The sequence below is a fragment of the Oryctolagus cuniculus genome, chromosome 17 (genome assembly GCF_964237555.1).
Source record: "Oryctolagus cuniculus chromosome 17, mOryCun1.1, whole genome shotgun sequence".
NCBI lineage: Eukaryota > Metazoa > Chordata > Mammalia > Lagomorpha > Leporidae > Oryctolagus > Oryctolagus cuniculus.
Genome location: NC_091448.1, coordinates 56,298,420 through 56,309,384, shown reverse-complemented (window position 1 = coordinate 56,309,384; position 10,965 = coordinate 56,298,420). Strand labels below are relative to the sequence as shown.

Here is a 10,965-nt window from a genome sequence, read left to right as displayed (position 1 = left end):
GTTTGTCTAAGAGAAGTGATACAGGCTATGACAACCTCCACAGGCAGAAGTAACTCCCACTGGGCTGTAATTACCCTGCAAGATCCCCGGGTCATTTCTCATCAACAAGGCTCGGGCTGTCCTTAAACTCTAAGTTGAAATCCAGCGCTGTACCAATAATAACAGGAGGAAGAAGATGGAAAGTTTTCCCATTAGTGTTCCATTGAATGCCTGGCCTTTGTCCAGGCTTTGTTGGGGCTATCCAAGCCCTAGAGACCTAAGTCATGCTCTTGGGCCATCTGACTCAACAAAATGACAAAGTTGTACAGCATAGTGGTTAGGGTCATGGAGTCTGTAACATGGATTCAAATGCTGCCCCCACCATTGAGTCATTGTAGGACACTAAGCAATCTCCCTAGCCTCTCTGAGCCTCAGCTTCTTCACATGTAAAATGGGGCTAATGAGTGTATCACCCTGATAGGAGTATCTCAGGTCATTAAATGAGTTAACATATGGAAATCTATTAACAGTAATAAACATTCGGAGCAGACATCCAATGCAGTGGGTGACATATGTATCCCATTTCAGAGTCCTTGGGTTCAAGTTCCAGTCCCAGTTCTGCTTCCAGTCCAGCTTCTTGCTAATGTGCACCCTGGGAGGTAACAGATGATGTCTCATGTACTTGGATCCCTGCCATCCATGTGCAGACCAGGACTGAGTTCCAGGGTCCTGGCTTTAGTCTGGCCCAGTGCCAGCTACTGCAGGTATCAGGCATTTGAGGGGAAACCAGCAGATGATTTGAAGAATGAATCAGCATGTAGAGGGCCCCTCTCTCTCTCTCTCTCTCTCTCTGCCTTTCACATAAAACAAATATATACATAACTTTTTTTTTTTGACAGGTAGAGTGGACAGTGAGAGAGAGACAGACAGAGAGAAAGGTCTTCCTTTTGCCATTGGTTCACCCTCCAATGCATGGCCAGCACTGCGGCTCACTAGGCTACTCCTCCGCCTGCGGCGCTGGCACACCGGGTTCTAGTCCTGGTCAGGGTGCCGGATTCTGTCCCAGTTGCCCCTCTTCCAGGCCAGCTCTCTGCTGTGGCCAGGGAGTGCAGTGGAGGATGGCCCAAGTGCTTGGGCTCTGCACCCCATGGGAGACCAGGAGAAGCACCTGGCTCCTGGCTTCGGATTGGCGTGGTCGCCGGCCTCAGCGCGCCCGCCGCAGCAGCCATTGGAGGGTGAACCAACAGAAAAGGAAGACCTTTCTCTCTGTCTCTCTCTCACTGTCCACTCTGCCTGTCAAAAAAAAAATAATAATAAGATACGTGGGCTGGCACTGTGATGAGCAGGTGAAGAGCCTGCCTGCAATGCCAGCATCCCATATGGGGACCAGTTCCTTTCCTGGCTGCTCCACTTCTAATCCAGCTCCTGACTAATGGCCTGGGAAAAGCAGTGGAGGATGACCCAAGGGTCTCTGCCACCTAAGTAGGAGACCCCGATGAAGTTCCTGGCTCCTGGCTTCAACCTGGCATTGTAGCCGTCTGGGAAGTGAACCAGCAGATGGAAGATTGATATTTCTCTCTTTCTTTCTCTCTCTCTCTCTCACTCTCTTTCTCTCTCTCTCTCTCTCCTCCCTTCTCTGCCTGTAGCTCTTTCAAAATAAATAAATCTTTAAGAAAAAGATAAAAGAAAAGACCTCATGTGAACTGCTAAACTATCCAACATGTCTAGCTTTTTGGCTTAAATTGACTTTCTTTTACTAGAAACAGGTCAATTTAGCAAAGATTCTTCTAAGACACAAGAACCACTTCTCAACTAAGTGGTAAAAAAAATTGTTTAGGGGATCTGGCATTGTGGCATAGAGGTACTGGCAGGTACACCAGCATCCCATATAGGTGCCAGTTCGAGATCCAGCTGCTCTACTTCCGATCCAGCTCCCTGCCAATGCACCTAGGAAAGTAGTAGAAGATGGCCCAAGTGATTGGACCCTTGCCACCCATGTGGGAGTCTTGGATGGAGCTCCTGACTCCTGGCTTCAGCCTGGCCCAGCCTTAGCAGTTGTGGCCATTTGAGAGTGAACCCGTGGGTGGAAGATCTCTCTTTCTCTCTGTAACTCTGCCTTTCAAATAAATAAAATAAACCTTTAAAAAAGTTATTCTTCCTAATTACTGCACCTCTGTGCCCATTAACCTTCCCTTCCCTGAGCTACACTGGCTTCTGGAGGCTCCGTGTGACATCCTCAGCCCTCACTCTGCTCCTCTTCTCTCCACGCACAGCACATGAGCAACTGCTCTCCCCACAAGCACTGAGGCTGGAGGTAGGTGCTGAGCAGAGGAGCAGAACAGCTAGGCCGGGCTTCACGTATAAGAGGGACAAGAGTGATGCTGAAGGACCCAGTCCACCGAGTGACAATCTGTGTCCCAGGAGCCAGGGAGACGGAAGCAGGTGCTCCAGCCTTGGCGTGGGAAGCAAAAAAGATGCTATAGTCATTCTCAGTCATGGAGGCGGGGCCTCTGCTTCCCCTGGCTGTGGGAGAGCATTGTGGTGGGGCACCAGATGACGAGTGACAGGTTTTGCGTTGGGGTCAAGGGTCCAATGCTGAGGGCAGAGCTGCAACTTTGTAATCCAGTAAAACATCCCCATCACCTCCTCCACCTTCCTTTGCTGTGTGCACAAAGCACTTTGCTTCCTTTGCTAGCTTATGGTACTCGGATGCGCTGCACTTTGTCCTTTACTCGGCTATGACTCCTTTGAGGAAAGAGACTGCCTTGCTGTGTAGCTGGCTGTAGCCGTGAAAATCCCATTTAGCTGTAAGTGATTGAAAGCACAATCACATTGCCTTACAAGATACATGCAATTTTCCTTCCTGACATGAAGGCAGACTGCCTGGCGGAGTACTCCAGCATACCCTTAGAGATAGGAGCCCTTCCCATTCTGGTCACCACCTGCAGCACAGCAGCCTGTGTCGCTGTGCCGTCACCTCCGGGTCACAAATGGCTGCTCTGCCTCCAAGCACCATCATCATGCCCCAAGGCAAAAGAACTCTGTTTTTCTCCTTTTTTTTTTAATCAGGAAAGCAAAAGCTTTTCTAGAATTCCCAGTCAGAAAAGCATACATTTATATCTCATTGGCCAGCACCAGGGATCCCAGCCATTCCCAGACCAATCGCTAGTCAGGGTGCAATGAGACATCTCACTTGGAGACCCAGGACAAAGCTCCTCCGTCAGGATTTAGAGCAGCCCTGCCACATGGCCACTGAATTTCACCTTTGGGGACAAGAACCACTCTCTCCTGAGATCCAAGCAGTGATGCGTCCATTGATGAATACTTCATATGTGTCAGACATCAATTTTAAGCAGCTCCCTAAATTCCTATTTAGTCCTCACAATGTAGGCACTGTTATTAGTCCCATCTTGCAGTTGAACAAACAAATGGACGTACAGAGAAATGAAGTGACTGGCTAGGGTAGCAAAACTAACAGGTGACAGAACCAAGTCCTGGTCTCAGGCTGGCTGACCTGTGCTTCTAACAACTGCACTCCACTCGGCGGTCATCTAGGCCACATGGGGTCAGCAAGGTCCATGGAACGAACGGATGAGTGAACGAAAGAAGTCAACACATGCGCCTTCCTTCAGAAGAAACCCTGAGCTGCTAGGGGCTCCCAGGGCTGTTGGAATCACCGCTGTCCACCCATCACCTTAATGGGGTCACAGTGTTGCTGCTTGCATGGGATTTATTTCAGCTTATTGTGCTCTTAAGGGGGAAAAAAAATCCCATGTTCTTGCTGAGTTTCCTGTATAACAGAAACTCAGAGAAAGAAGCCTGCAGGAGTCTGAGCTTTATCAGCAGACTGAAGTAAAACAACTGTACATACACACAGGTCTGGGGCCAAGAAATGAACGCAATGCAAAGCACGTCCAGACTTCAGCCGAATCCTTGAAAATTCTGGTAGCGTGTGCCTGGCCCCTCTGGAAAAGCACGGCGGGAGGGCCCACAGGGTCATCACAGATCAGAGCGCTGCATTGCAGACACAGTCCCCGCACACGGTGAACCCCAAGGCTGCAGCTGCAAAGGGGCCCGACTTCCCAAAGACATTTGTGCAATTGTGCCAAACATCTCAGTATTTTGTCTACGTGGTGCAAACATCTAGACGGAGAATAAGCGACTGCATTGCTCTGCTTTCCTATCGAGATTTGGCACTGCTGCCCTGTGGCCACAGCCCTCCTGAGAACTGCCAGAAAGTGTAGAGATGCTGCCTCCGTGTGAGACCCAGCATAGGTCTACGCAGCCACAGTTTGGTTTGCTAGAGAGCTTAGAGTGGGTTTCACCTACTGAGGAGTTGCCAGATTTGGCATATAAATATGTAGAATGATTTTTGGATAAGTGGAAAGTAAATGTTTAGCATATGCCCCCCAAAAAGACTGGATTGAACCGAGCATCCTGGATTTTCCCTGGAAGCCCTGATCTCTTGGAACACACTAATTTGGTTGTGTTGATGTACTCCATACCAGCAATGATGATGGGGCAGATTCTCTTCTTCTTGGATTCTTAACCACATCCAGGGGTGAAGAGTCCTTTGAGTGGTTCTCAGGGGACCAGAAACTCTATCCTAGCCCTGCCACTAGCCAGCTGTATGAGCTTTGACAAGTCATTTTCCTTTAAGGCAGAGTTACAGGAGAGAGGAAGAGAGAGAGGCAGAGAGAGAGAGAGAGATCTTCCATCCAATGGTTCACTCCTGCAATGGCTACAATGACCAGGGCTGGACAAGCCTGAAACCAAGAACCCAGAACTTCACCTGGGTCTCCCACATGGGTGCAGGGCCCAAGCACGTGGGCCATCTTCTGTTGCTTTCCCAGGCGCATTAGCAGGGAGTTGGATGGGTTTGAGCAACTGGAACATGAACTGTTGCTCCTATGGGATGCCAGCATTGCAGGTGATGGCTGAATCTGTTGTGCCACAATGCCAGCCCCAATAGGTCATTTCATGACCTCATCTATAAAGCAAAAAAAAAAAAAAAAAAAAAAAACCAAAAACAAAACGGGATGCTGGCACCACAGGTGGAAGCCCAGCCAACCGTGCAACAGCCCCTTCCATAGACTTTTTGAAGACCCCAGGCTCTCTGTCTCTCTATAGAATCCTAACACAATGACTGACGTCTGTATAGGCAAATAGCCACACACAGCAAGAAACCAGGAAAACAGAGTCGTGAATGCAGAAAGGCCCGCCTTACAGCTGAGCCAGGAAGGGCGCCCCTGGTGGAAGGTTTCTGCATGGAGCCGAGCTGCCGGTGGTCTGGCTGGCTTCTGAGTTCACAGTGAGCGCTGGCAAACACACACAGTGTGTGGAGACAGCGCTGTCAAAATTACACTCGCTCTGAGCAACTGATTTTCTTTCTTTTTTTGACAGGCAGAGTTAGACAGTGAGAGAGAGAGACAGAGAGAAAGGTCTTCCCTCCGTTGGTTCACCCCCCAAATGGCCGCTACGGTCGGCGCTGCTCTGATCCGAAGCCAGGAGCCAGGTGCTTCCTCCCGGTCTCCCATGCGGGTGCAGGGCCCAAGCACTTGGGCCATCCTCCACTGCCTTCCCGGGCCCCAGCAGAGAGCTGGCCTGGAAGAGGAGCAACCGGGACAGAATCCAGCGCCCCAACCGGGACTAGAGCCCGGGGTGCCAGCACCGCAAGTGGAGGATTAGCCTAGTGAGCCGCGGCGCCAGCCAAGCAACTGATTTTCTAAAAAGAAGTTGAACTGCTTGCAGTCCAACTAGAGGCAGGAGGATACTCAATTATTCGAGTTCCACCGCATTGGGAAAGAAGGGTGTGAAGAGAAGAAAGCAGAACGCAACACGCAGCACAGAATTCATTTGTTCAGCACAGGCTACATCTGAGCATCCCCCACCCCAGATCTTGTGAAAATCTGCATGGAGAGAAAGGGCCTTGAGGAACTGCTGTGTCCCCTGATAAGGAGCTGCTGGCGATGAACTGTGAGAGTTAAGTGAGGTGGAGCCAGTTATTCTGGGAGTAAGATAACCACAGGGGGGTTTCAGCTTTCTTTCCAGCTGGGCAGCAGCCAGTCTTCAGGTTTGGGCATTGTTTATTTCTCCATTCGATTTCATCCAGGTTTATTGCAGTATTATTCACAATAGCCAGGATACAACCTACATCACAATCTCAACGACCATCCTTGGATGGAGGAATCAGTGGTGGAGTGCTGTGTTGTGGGACAGAAGGTAAGCAGCCACTTGCAATGCCTGCAGCCCTTACTGGAATCCCTGCTGCTCTGTGCTTGCAATCCAGTTTCCTGCTAATGTGCCCAGGGAAGCCTACAGATGATGCCCTAAGTACTTGGGCCTGTGTGACCTACATGGGAGACCCAGATGGAGCTCCTGGCTCTTGACTCTGACCTGGTCAAGACCTGGCTATTGCAGCCATCTGGGAAGTGAACCAGCAGATACAGAAGCTCCCTCGCTCACTCGCTCTCTCTCTCTCTCTTCCCCTCTGTTCCTCCCTCTGTCACTCTACTTTTCAAATTAATTAATTATTTGAAAGTGGTGTAAAACTGTTTCATTGTTGTTGTTTTTGGTTTGATTCTGTTTTTTTCTTCTTTTTTTTTTTCTCTTGCTCATACAAAGCACTGAACTCTTTACCTCTTTACCTAGACTTAATCTTCTATATATAAAGAGGTTTTTTAAAATATTTTATTTCTTTATATGAGAGACAGAGTTACAGACAGCGAGAGGGGGAGACAGAGAGAAAGGTCTTCCTTCTGTTGGTTCACTCCCCAAATGGCCACAATGGCCAGAACTGCACTGAACCAAAGCCAGGAGCCAGGAGCTTCTTCCAGGTCTCCCTTGTGGGTGCAGGAGCCCAAGGACTTGGGCCATCCTCCACTGCCCTCCCAGGCCATAGCAGAGAGCTGGATTGGAAGAGGAGCAGCCGAGGCTAGAATCGACACCCATATGGGATGCCAGCATTGCAGGCAGAGAATTAACCCACTGTACTACAGTGCCAGTCTCTGTTTACAAAGTTAAATGAAAATAGATCTTAGTGAAAAACAAGACCAGGAACAGGAGAGGGAAGAGGATGAGGGGTGATAGAGTAGGTTGGAGGGTGAGTATGGTGGGAAGAATTACTATGTTCCTAATGTTGTATTTATGAAATGCATACAAATAAGTAAAAATAAATCAATTTTTTAAAAAGGTGGTATCTACATTCAGTGGACTATTATTCAGCCTAAAAAAGGTAAGGAAATCCTGCTATTGGTAAAAACACGTATGAACCTAGAAGACATGGTGCTCAGTGAAGCAAGTCAGTCCCAGAAAAAATCTTGCACATTCTCCACTTACACGTGGAATCTAAAATACACAAACTCAGAAGCAGAGACAATGGTGGGGGCCGGGGCTGGGAGGTGGAAGAGATGGGGAGGGGATAGCCAAAGGGTGGAGTTTCAGTTACGCAGGATGAAATGAGTCTTATGGAGTCACCATGTCCAGCACAGTAGCTCCAGCTAACAACACTGTACGGCCGACTTAACATTTGCTGAGACTAGATTTTTTTTTTTTTTTTGACAGGCAGTTAGACAGTGAGAGAGAGAGACAGAGAGAAAGGTCTTCCTTCCGTTGGTTCACCCCCCAAAATGGCCGCTACTGCCGGCGCACTGTGCCAATCCAAAGCCAGGAGCCAGGTGCCTCCTCCTGGTCTCCCATGCGGGTGCAGGACCCAAGCACCTGGGCCATCCTCCACTGCACTTCCTGGGCCACAGCAAAGAGCTGGACTGGAAGAGGAGCAACCAGGACAGAATCTGGCGCCCCAACCAGGACTAGAACCCAGGATGCCAGCACCAAAGGTAGAGGATTAGCCTAGTGAGCTGCGGCACCGGCCTGAAACTAGATCTTGTCCAGGGTTCTTACTCCCAAGATAGTAATCATGGGAATAGGAACAAAATTAAACTTTGGGAGGGGTGGGTATGTTTATGGCATTAATGCAGTTATGGTCTCAACTATGGTTTCAAGGCACACACTTAACCTCCAACTCATCAAGTCATATATATTAAATAGGTATTAATGTATTAAATAGTCAATTATGTGGTGTTGTTGTTGTTTACAGGCAGAGTGGACAGTGAGAGAGAGACAGAGAGAACGGTCTTCCTTTGCCGTTGGTTCACCCTCCAAAGGCCGCTGCGGCCGGCGCACTGCAGCAGGTGCACCGCGTTGATCCAAAGGCAGGAGCAGGTGCTTATCCTGGTGTCCCATGGGGTGCAGGGCCCAAGGACTTGGGCCATCCTCCACTGCACTCCGGGGCCACAGCAGAGAGCTGGCCTGGAAGAGGGGCAACCGGGACAGAATCCGGTGCCCCGACCGGGACTAGAACCCGGTGTGCCGGCACCGCTAGGCGGAGGATTAGCCTATTGAGCTGCGGCGCCGGCCAATTATGTGGTTTTTAAAAAACAGATGTAGAGCTCTTATTATTTTTGCCACTGGGTATGGCAAAACATCCGTCCTCTTCCTCGTCTCACTACTTCCTGTTAGTGGGGTGGATATGGGCTTGTTCTATGTGACACACTCCGCCTTGCCTGTGTGTGTGAGACCACCCCATCCTCACGACATCCTACTGAAGAAAGTGAGGTGCAGACAGGGAAAGTCGTCCGTGCCGGCCCAAGACACACCTCAGTCTGTGCTCCTCGTGAAGAGGGAAAAGGCCCATCTCCTCTGGACCCTGGGCAGGGCAGGACGGAGAACACTCTGTGAGGACAGGGGCTCTGCATGCTTGGTCATCCCAGCAGAGCCAGCAAACAGGAGGGGAGGGCGGGAGCTGTGAGAGGGAACCAGCTTGTGGACCCCGCAGTATCCCAACACGGGGACAGGTTGGTCAGTGGTGACCGGGGTGACCTGCTCAGCCTTTGGCAAGTCACCATGGCGAAAGTTGATCATGGTCTTCCAGCAAATTGGGAGCCTGACGATCTCACTCTCTCTGCATTATCCTATTTCTCCAGCTTAGTTTCCTGTGGTCAGTCTCTGCCTCCACATACACTGGCCTTGTTTTATGCAGGACAAGCGACCTTCTCTCGGCTTTGAACACCCTGCCCCACACAGTCCATGGGAGGCTAGCCCTAGTCCTTTGACTGTCAGCTCCAGCATTATCTCCTTGGTGAGACTTCTGGAAGCACCCCTATCACTTTAGCAGCACTCTCCCCAGCTTCTCTCCACCACAGCCTCTACTGCCATCTGGAGCCCATTCCACTGTCTGAGATGACTCTGGTTATTGGCCGTATTGCTCACTGATTGGCCATCCTCATCCATCCATCAGAACGTAACCCCCACTGCAACGGGAAACTAGTTTGTCTTTTTCCCTTACAGCTTCTGGCACAGTGCAAAGCACAAACACGGTGCTTGCTGATTGTAAATTAATGAACTGTTAAATGAGCATCAATACCCAGCAATGGACAAGGGGGAAAAAGCAAGAAAAAATGAGGAAGAAACTGATCAACTTGTACAGACTGAGTATCCCTAACCTGAAATATTGCAAAAATCTAAAACTTTTTTTATTTTGATATTTATGCATTTATTTGAAAGGTAGAGTAACAGAAAGAGATCTTCCATCCACTGGTTTACTCCCTAAATGTCTGCAAAAACTGTGGCTGGACCAGGCTGCAGCCAGGAGCCTGGAACTACATCCTAGTCTTCCATTGCTTTCCCAGGTGCATTAGCAGGAGAATGGACAAGAAACAGAGCAGAACTGGCACTCATATGTGATGCCAGTGTTGAAGGCGGCAGCCTAACCCACTGCACCACAATGCCAGGCCCAAGGGTATAGTTTTGGAGAGAAATTGGGCTTTCCCTTATACAGCCCCTTGAAAATCTAAATTTAGGTCACACATCTGCCAATGAGTCCTCCCACCCCTCCTCCCTCTGATCCTCGCCAAATATGACCCTGTGTGTTGCTCTGTGCCCTGAAGACACAGGGTAAGTGGGAGTCATTGTTCTCTGCTTTATATAGGGGAAGAGCATAGAAGAAAAGGAAAGAGGATCGCGGACACCAGGAATGCCAGCGCGGTGGTATGAATGCATCCTGTCCCAGACATCACTCCCCACACCTCTAGCTGACCAACGTCTGTGCCCTTCTCCGTTCACTCCACTCTGATTTATGTCCTCACAGGTGATCAAACTTGGAAAACCTCCAATAAAACATGATGTCTGGGGCCAGCACCATGGCGCACTTGGTTAATCCTCCCCCTGCGGTGCCAGCATCCCATATGGGCGCCGGTTCTAGTCCCGGTTGCTCCTCTTCCAGTCCAGCTCTCTGCTATGGCCTGGGAGGGCAGTGAAGGATGGCCCAAGTGCTTGGGCCCCTGCATCTGCATGGGAGACCAGGAGGGGGCACCTGGCTCCTGGCTTTGGATTGGTGCAGCGGTGAACCAACAGAAGGAAGACCTTTCTCTGTCTCTCTCTCTCTCACTGTCTATAACTCTACCTGTCAAATAAATTTTTAAAAAATCTTAAAAAAAAAAAAACCATGATGCCTGTTGGTTTTTTTTTTTCCATTCAGATTATCTCTCTACTCCGATTACTACTCTTGGCATAGGATATGCATTTAAATAGGTTAAAATGGAAAGAAAAGAAAATGTGTGACATTTCAATGAGAAAAAAAATTATTTTCAGAACCTTAAAACTAACCACATGTACTATCCTTGGTTTTAGTCTGGTAATTTGTTTTGTTTTTGTTTTTGTTTTTGTTTTGACAGGCAGAGTGGACAGTGAGAGAGAGACAGAGAGAAAGGTCTTCCTTCCGTTGGTTCACCCTCCAATGGCCGCCGCAGCCGGCGCGCTGCAGCCGGCACCCCGCGCTGATCCGAAGGCAGGAGCCAGGTACTTATCCTGGTCTCCCATGGGGTGCAGGGCCCAAGGACTTGGGCCATCCTCCACTGCACTCCCGGGCCACAGCAGAGAGCTGGCCTGGAAGAGGGGCAACCGGGACAGAATCCATTGCCCCGACCA

The 10,965-nt window shown here is 49.7% G+C and overlaps 1 long non-coding RNA gene across 1 annotated transcript; it reads left to right on the top strand.

Moving 5' to 3' along the window:
• Positions 1–6,047: 6,047 nt before the first annotated feature.
• LOC138846354 (uncharacterized) lies at positions 6,048–10,529 on the top strand. Its single transcript, XR_011383836.1, has 3 exons — positions 6,048–6,201; positions 9,968–10,026; positions 10,127–10,529. It is a non-coding gene; the product is annotated as an uncharacterized lncRNA (long non-coding RNA).
• The last annotated feature ends 436 nt before the right edge of the window (positions 10,530–10,965 follow it).